A 9,127-nucleotide genomic window follows, 5' to 3' on the forward strand; every position below is an offset into this window, starting at 1 on the left:
GCCGAGCCTAGGAGCAACCCAACCAGGACATCTTCGGTCCTACCCTCTCCCCTACGCACAGGGTATCCAAAGATGAGGATGGTGGGTGAGAAATGCAGCCAGAAGGCAAGGAGCAGCCCCTTAAGATAATGGAACAGGGGCTGCAACTTCACACACTCCATATACACGTGGTATGCAGAGTCTTCCAGCCCGCAAAAGTGGCAGGCGCCTGGCGAGAGAAACAGGTTGCGGGGGACTCCTCGGTGTAGTACCCTCCACCCCAGGTCCCCAATGCAGAGGAGGTGAATCCCCTCGTAGAAGTACCCCCACCGGGGGGCCCCCTTGCGACTGGAACGCAACACCGACCGCCACTTAGTGTCCGGATGGTGGACTAGGGCGAGGAAAAGCAGGGTGTGGAAGAGGTGCCCGTACAGGACACCCCTCCCTGCGTCTTGGAGTGAGATGATGTTGGAACTGGCTATGGTGATCACCATGTCATGAGAACACTAGATCCCCTCACCAGTCCCTGGACGTTGACAGCAGAGCCGCTCCTCCCCCTACCGACCCTAGGTGGATTGGCGGTGCATTTTACCTGCCGGATCTTGGCTACAAGGGACGCTCTGCTGATCCCTCTACCCTCAACAGGAACGACGCTGCTCTGGCTCTTGGTGTCCTTATCCTGGTCGTCCAAGAAGGAACTGAACTGACTCCGGTCATTCCCCTTCACCCCTGCCTCCCCCCCCCCCTTCTGAGGATGAGGTTCAGCGAGCTTGTAGGTTCGACCACCGGTGGGAGGCCAGTCTGGACCGATGTTGGCCTCCCTCGGTCACTGCGATGAACTTGCGGATTTCCTCCACTGGAATGAGTGTAGTGGCATCGGGGGAACGAAAACATCCATTAACTCGTTGTCCGAGGAGTCCCCTTCCACCCGCTCACTGCAGATAATAAACAATAGGTGCAGGAGTAGGCCATTCGGCCCTTCGAGCTAGCACCACCATTCAATGTGATCATGCTGATCATTCTCAATCAGTACCCCGTTCCTGCCTTCTCCCCATACCACCTGACTCCGCTATCCTTAAGAGCTCTATCTAGCTCTCTCTTGAATGTATTCAGAGAATTGGCCTCCACTGCCTTCTGAGGCAGAGAATTCCACAGATTTACAACTCTCTGACTGAAAAAGTCTTTCCTCATGTCCGTTCTAAATGGCCTACCCCTTATTCTTAAACTGTGGCTCCTGGTTCTGGACTCCCCCAACATTGGGAACATGTTTTCTGCCTCTAACGTGTCCAACCCCTTAATAATCTTATATGTTTCGATAAGATCCCCTTTCATCCTTCTAAATTCCAGTGTATACAAGCCTAGTTGCTCCAGTCTTTCAACATATGACAGTCCCGCCATTCCGGAAATTAACCTGGTAAACCTATGCTGCACGCCCGCAATAGCAAGAATATCCTTCCTCAAATTTGGAGACCATAACTGCACACAGTACTCCAGGTGCGGTCTCACTAGGGCCCTGTACAACTGCAGAAGAACCTCTTTGCTCCTATACTCAACTCCTCTTGTTATGAAGGCCAACATTCCATTGGCTTTCATCACTGCCTGCTGTACCTACATGCTTCCTTTCAGTGACTGATGCACTAAGACACCCAGATCTTGTTGTACGTCCCCTTTTCCTAACTTGACACCATTCAGATAATAATCTGCCTTCCTATTCTTACCACCAAAGTGGATAACCTCACACTTATCCACATTAAACTGCATCTGCCATGCTTCCGTCCACTCACACAATCTGTCCAAGTCACCGTGCAACCTCATAGCATCTTCCTCACAGTTCACACTACCACCCAGCTTTGTATCATCTGCAAATTTGCTAATAGTACTTTTAATCCCTTCATCCAAGTAATTAATGTATATTGTAAATATACCATTTATCCCCACTCTTTGCTTTCTGTCTGCCAACCAATTTTCTATCCATGTCAGTACCCTACCCCCAATACCATGTGCTCTAATTTTGCCCACTAATCTCCTATGTGGGACCTTGTCGAAGGCTTTCTGAAAGTCGAGGTACACCACATCCACTGGCTCTCCCCTGTCAATTTTCCTAGTTACATCCTCAAAAAATCCCAGAAGATTAGTCAAGCATGATTTCCCCTTCGTAAATCCATGCTGACTCGGAACGATCCTGTTACTGCTATCCAAATGTTCCGCAATTTAGTCTTTTATAATTGACTCCAGCATCTTCCCCACCACTGATGTCAGACTAACTGGTCTATAATTTCCTGTTTTCTCTCTCCCTCCTTTCTTAAAAAGTGGGATAACATTAGCTACCCTCCAATCCACAGGAACTGATCCTGAATCTATTGAACTTTGGAAAATGATCACCATTGCGTCCACAATTTCTAGCGCCACCTTCTTACGTACCCTGGGATGCAGACCATCAGGCCCTAGGGATTTATCAGCCTTCAGTCCCATCAGTCTACCCAACACCATTTCCTGCCTAATGTGAATTTCCTTCAGTTCCTCTGACACCCTAGTATCTCTGGCCACTAGAACATCTGGGAGATTGTTTGTATCTTCCTTGGTGAAGATACTTGCAAAGTACCGGTTCAACTTGTCTGCCATTTCCTTGTTCCCCATAATAAATTTCCCTGCTTCTGTCTTCAAGGGACCCACATTTGCCTTGGCTATTTTTTTCCTCTTCACATACCTAAAAAAGCTTTTACTATCCTCCTTTATATTATTGGCTAGCTTACCCTCGTACCTCATCTTTTCTCCCTGTATTGCCTTAGATAGTCACCATCCCCAGACACAGCCTTAGTGCTCGATACTCCCGCCCCACCCAGTGCAGCAGTTGCCTCTTCCCTACCCGTTGCTCTCTCCTCCACCTCAGTCCCCACCATGGGGCCAGTGGCAGAGGTGCCTTCCCCAGATATACCCGGAGAGTCAAAACCATCGACAGTGAGGGCCGGGAGTGTCAGGCAACGGTAGTATGGTCGGGCCGGGGCCGCTAGACGGGGATGGGATGGGGATGCTTGTGCAGTCGGGCAGATACGGAGGTGGCGCTGGTTCATTCATAGGCAGAATGTGCTGTCTATTACGTCTGTAGGTGTTGGCGTTGCCCAGATATGAAAGTGGTTCGAGAGAAGTTCCAGATATTACACCAAGGCGATTGAGGCCCTTTTCTGTTTGCAGACGGACTACTTGTCCCTTAGCTAGTGGTGGAAGTGGTCTGCTCGTTTTGTCATACCATCTTTTTTGAGCGTCTCGTTTTTGTTGTAGCTTGAAATGGATTTCGAATGGAGTGCGAACTTGCGGCTCCAATGTCTGTTTCGCAACAGGTAGTGTGGCCCGGGTCTGTCTTGACATCAGGCGTTGGGCGGGTGAACCCAGTATCGGATCACGGGAGATGTTGCGCAGGTTGAGCAAGTCAAGGAAAACGTCAGATCCTGCTCTGTGGGATCGTTCCATCACCTGTTTGACACTCGTGACAGCACGTTCAGCCAGTCCATTCGACTGTGGGTACTCGGGACTACTGGTAATATAATAATAATAATAATAATAATAATAAACATTTATTTTTTATAGCGCTTTTCCAAATGCTCAAAGACGCTTTACAAAACAGTCAAGACATAAAAACAAACAAACGAACTGTCCTGACGGAGAAGCGGCGAACAAATAGCGCCAGCGTCCTCTCACGTCAGGGTCCAGCAGGAGACAATAAAGAACACAAGACACACAATTACAATTTTAACACAAACAGCCATCACAGTGATTGCTCCAGGCACACCCTCACTGTGATGGAAGGCAAAGAAAAGTCTTATCTCCTCATTCTTCTCCCGTGGTGCCACGAGGCGATCGAGGCTCCCAACTTTTGAAGCCCCCACCGGGCGATGGAAAGTCCCAGGGCCGAGCCGAGCAGGCCGATGAAGGTCCTGAGTCCCCACCGGGCGATGGAAAGTGCCGCGGCCAGGCCACGCAGGGCGATGAGGGGCCTGCAAGCAGGTCAATCAAACCTCGCGCTTCGGGGCGGTCGAAGCTGCTACGGCTGGAGCTCCCGAAAGCCGGTCGCCAGCCAGGGACCTACGAACTCCCGATGTTGCGGTCTGCAGGGCCCACGGCCGAAGCCTCCGAGATGGTAAGTCCAGGCCCTGCGACCGGAGTCTTCAAGGTCGATCCCAGCTGGAGGCCGCCGACTCCAGAGTGTTAGGCCGTAGCGCGAACGGAGATACCACACGGTAAAGGTCGCATCTCCGTTGAGGAGGAGATTAGAAAAAAAGGTTTCCCCCACCCCCCCCCCACATATACAGAGTTAAAAATAAATCAAAAGATACATTTAAACGATAACAATAGACAAAAAACAAAAAAAAGACAGAGAGACTGCCGGTGAGCCGCAGCTGCAGAACGCAGCCACGCCCCCTCGAAAGTCCCAGCGTGTAGCAAAGTCTTTGAAGTGTTGGCTGGTAAATTGACTGCCGTTGTCAGAAAGCAGCTGATAGGGAGCCTCGTAGTCAGAGTAGTGGCATTCCCCCAGAACACTGACCCTGGGCTACCGCTGCGGAGGTGGGGCTCTGGAGTAGATCAATTTCAAACCATCTGGAGTATGAGTCGACTAAGACCGGGTATCGTTTGCTGTGCCAATCAAAAAAGTCGGTTGCTATGGTGGACCTAGGGAGGTCAGGAACTGGGTGAGAGAGAAGTGGTTGCTTTGGTTGGTGTGGTGCTAAGCTGTTGCACACTGCACAGGACTCTACCTTCTCACATGTATAATCAGTCATTCCAGGCCAGAAGAACATGCTTTTCGCTCTTAGAATAGTCGCCTCTGCACCTGGGTGTCCCCCATGGACATTATTAAAGTATTTGCTGTGTAGGGAGGCAGGAATTTCAGCTTTGTGGCCCTTTACGATAATGCCATCTTGTAGTACCAGTTCGCCACGAATGGAGAAGAAGGGACGAATTGTAAGTGGCAGTCTGTTTTGCTTGTCCGGCCACCCATGCCATATGACAGAGGAGAGTGATCGTAGGGTATCGTCAGTAGCAGTCTGGGCTGCCAGGTCTTCTAAGCAGGACAAGGGAACGTAAGAAACCATCATGACAACAAAGCTGTCCTCATCCGTTGAATGTTTCTCGCAGATTTTACGTGGAGCTCGAGGCGGTATCCGCCAGGTGCATGTCTTTGTCACGTTTGTAAATCAGAGAAATGTCGTAGCTCTGTAGTTGTAACATCATACGTTGGAGACGAGCTGGGGCAGCGTGTATCGGTTTGTTCAGAATGCTGATAAGTGGTTGATGGTCGGTCTCGATTGTGACTGTTTTTCCGAAGATGAAGTCGTTGAACTTCTTGCAGGCGAAAACGACCGCTAGCACCTCTTTTTCAATCTGAGCGTAGCGTTGTTCCGTGTCAGTTTAGGTGCGAGAGGCATAGGCAACGGGCCTGTTGCCGTCACCGTTGTTTTGGAGGCAGGCTGTTCCTAACTCATATTGGGAGGCATCGCAAGTCAGTGTGACAGGCAGCTTAACATCGAAATAGGTGAGAGTGGGGGCACAAGACATCTGCTGTTTAAGAGTGTCGAATGCTCTCTGTTGATGTTCATGCCAAGACCACACAGTATCTTTGTGTCAGCTGGTGCAGTGGGGCTGATATTTTGCTAAAGTACGGAATGAATTTCCCCAGGTAGTTTACCATTCCAAGGAATCTCTGCAGGCCGGTCACATCAATGGATGCTGGTAACTCGTTGATTGCAATAGTCTTTGATGGATCGGGTTTGAGACCGTTGCTGGTGAATACATGGCCCACGTAGTTCACCTTACTCACCCAGAATTTGCACTTGAGTAGGTTGAACTTGAGGTTTATCTCTTTGGCGCGGTCAAGAACTTTCTAAGTGTGTGTCGTGTTCTTGGACATTTTGTCTGGCAATGAGAATGTCATCAACAATAATTGAGCTTGGGTAACCAGGAAACAGTTGTTCCATGGTGCGCTGGAATACTTCGCTTGCCGAGTTTATGCCGAATGGCATGCGCAGAAATTTGTAACGTCCAAAAGGTGTACTGAAAGTGGTTAGCTTGGAAGAGTTGTGATCCAGCGGAATTTGCCAGAATGAACTCTTTGCATCGAGGACGGAGAATACTGTTGCCTTGCCCAGCTGCGCTGCGACGTCTTCCACTGTGCACATAGGATAGTGTGGTCGTTTGGTGGCAGTGTTCAAATCCCTGGGATTGATACAAATCCATGTTGTTCAATCAGACCCATACACAGAAGTAACAACTCAGTCTTTATTGTAACACAAGCGGAGGAAACATTACATGCTATCATTTCCGTAGTCAGCAGCAAGTCTCGCTGTGAGACGGTGAAAGGCTGTTTACATAGTCCAGGTAGGGATGAAGATCCGAACTGGACCACATGTGGAATGTGCAGCATGCATAATAAGTATGGTGATAGATATAGTGAAGGTGATCTAATATGGTTAATCTGCATACTTCCTCTTAAGGAGTTGACCCATAATAAAATAGATATGAATATGGTAGCCACGTGCAAACCACTGATTATATGTGGCAAGTGTAGTGGTGTTGGGTGTGAATTGAAGCAGGAAGTGGATTCAGGAAAGCTGTTTATTTACATCTGCTCATCTCCAAGCCACATGGGCAGACTAAGGGATGATCTCTACCCCTTCCAGAAACCTCGTAGCTTAAGGCCATCCCCCCTGACCTGTCCATCTAGTGCCGAGAGGTTCGACCCAGGGAGTGGCCTAATCCCCCAGGGACCGCCACACAAGTATAAATAGTATAAATAGGCTGATAGAGAATGACACCAAAGGCAGTTCAAACATAGCCCTGGTACTTTATGTTAGGCCTAGTACTTTATGGTAGGCCAGCAGATGCGACCTGCATGTGTATGGTACAGTCCTGCATTTCTTTCTTTCACCGGAGATGAGAAAGGTGGTAGAACAGGCTCAGGAGAGTGAAGCAGCATCTTCAGCTCCGGGACTGGAGACCATGGCAACAGCCAAGGTGGTGTCTATCCCTCCAGGTCCTGAGGGAGAGAAGGGCTGGTTTCCCCTACCCCCTCCCCGCCTACTGTCCCTAACTCCAGTGGCGTGCACTGAACCTCGTCCTGGGTGGGTTACTCCTGGGCTTCCTCGGGTGCATGATGCGGGACTCCCTCCCCAACAGGAATTTCACCCAAGTGGTTCCCATCGCCACCCTCCCCAGAATGCCCTCCAGAGCATGGGACCATGGCCCGAACCAGAGGGTGGGAGTCTTCCTCCACCACAGTACTCCCCTCCCCCCCGGGAGATTCCCATTCGTCCCCTTTCCTCTCCTCTCTGGAGTGACTTTGTGAGATGTAACTTTGGTGCTCACAATCACGATGCCAGAGACAAAGTCGTGGTAACAAGAAATATTTATTTACGAGTCTGCAGAGCCGGGTGCCTCTCCAAATCGAGACACACCGAGACACAGACAGTGTCTTCTTGTTATACAATAGTATTTCTTTGAATTTCTCTCCCCTTCGTTGGATCCCCCTCCCCTTCGGGCTCCTTCCAATCAGAGCGCTGAGGTGCACAATCTTCTGTACCGCCCAGGGTAACTCCCAGATCATACATCGCATGTAAATGGTAATTAGCAGTTTCAGGATCAGGGGCGTATTTGCAATATTCATTTACCTCATTAAGCAAGCGCAGTGGCTATCTACATGACTCATTTTAACCCTTTCCTGCCGCGTAGACACCTTCTTAAGATTGTGGCTGATTGTGTAGCTTATCTCTGTCCACAATCAACCTCTCTGTCTTAACAGTATAACAGTATAACAAAACTTTATTGTCATTCGGTATAAATACCGAACGAAATTTCAGCAGTCACAAGACACAGCAAAGGCAGTGTTAAATTTTTATCATCCTGTCTCTGGGTTTAATCATCCTGTCTCTCACAAACCCTCAGTCCCCCCCCCCCCCCCCTCCATTCCTTCAGGTATTAATCATCCTGTCTCTGGTGGTTTAATCATCCTGTCTCTCACAAACCACCTTTTGCTACGCTTCCTTGATTAAACCCCATTTTCGAACCCCTTTTTCTCCAACTGATGTAGCATTCTCCTAATTTCCTTTCTCTGTGAATCCAGAACCTCCCCTGGTCGCATTATCATAATTTTCTGCACCTCCCCTCTTGCCCCCATTGGTATCGCTACAGCCTGCATCTGGCTTATGCTCCTGGTTATAAACTCTCGAAGACAAGGTATACAACAGGGGATAAAGATCAGCCCAGCCAGTGCACATAATTATTAAATTTATTAAGCAGACTCATGGTCCATTAGAATACACATACAGTACACAGTATATACATATAAAATTAAATTAAAATAAGATCACCAGTTCCACCGTTTTCCACCAGGATCCTCCCAGAAGGGAATTCCACCATCCAACGCCCATAAATGAGTTCCACCTTTGTACTGGAACATGTGCCAATTTCCGGATTCCTTCAGATATGTCCATTACTGCCTGTCCGTTATCGTCAATATTCAGGCAACAATTAGAGAGGTTGAATTTCCCACATACCCCTCCTTCTTCGGCTAGGATGTAGTCCAGGGCCAATCGATTTTGGTATATTGCTGTTCTCATCTGCGTTTGCTGCTTTGCCAACATCTCTAGTGCGGCAGCCGTCCGATTAGTGATCACCTCCAATACCGCCTGTAAGCGTATTAACCGGTTTAGCATGTACACTGGGGTACGATATCCCCAGGAACCATCCTGAGCCCAGGTGGCTGGCCCATAATATGAAATGATTCGGGCCGGAGGCCACTCATCACCCTCCCAGGTTCCTATCTCTAACTCCCTTTTCTTTGTAGATGTAGGTCATCAAACACTGCGGTGCCCAGCATTCGTCCTCCTTCAGCTGGCAATAAAAAGAATCCTGGCTGCACTAACCCAATAAAACATGCTCCACTCCACCTCCCCGGGAGTACTGAGTAGGCCTTATGTCCACAGATCCAGAGTAATCCCTCTGGAGCAGGTCCACTAACCGTGTCACTTTCCCAGAGGTCCCGTAAGATTGGGTTGTTCCCTGTGCAGTTCCAGATTCGACTTTCATTGTCTGTTTTGTTTCTGACTGGGGTGATGTTTATACAGTTCCCCCAGTCTTCTTTGGCCAGATACCATTTAGG

The sequence above is a fragment of the Rhinoraja longicauda genome, chromosome 4 (assembly GCF_053455715.1).
Source record: "Rhinoraja longicauda isolate Sanriku21f chromosome 4, sRhiLon1.1, whole genome shotgun sequence".
NCBI classification, from domain to species: Eukaryota; Metazoa; Chordata; class Chondrichthyes; order Rajiformes; family Arhynchobatidae; genus Rhinoraja; species Rhinoraja longicauda.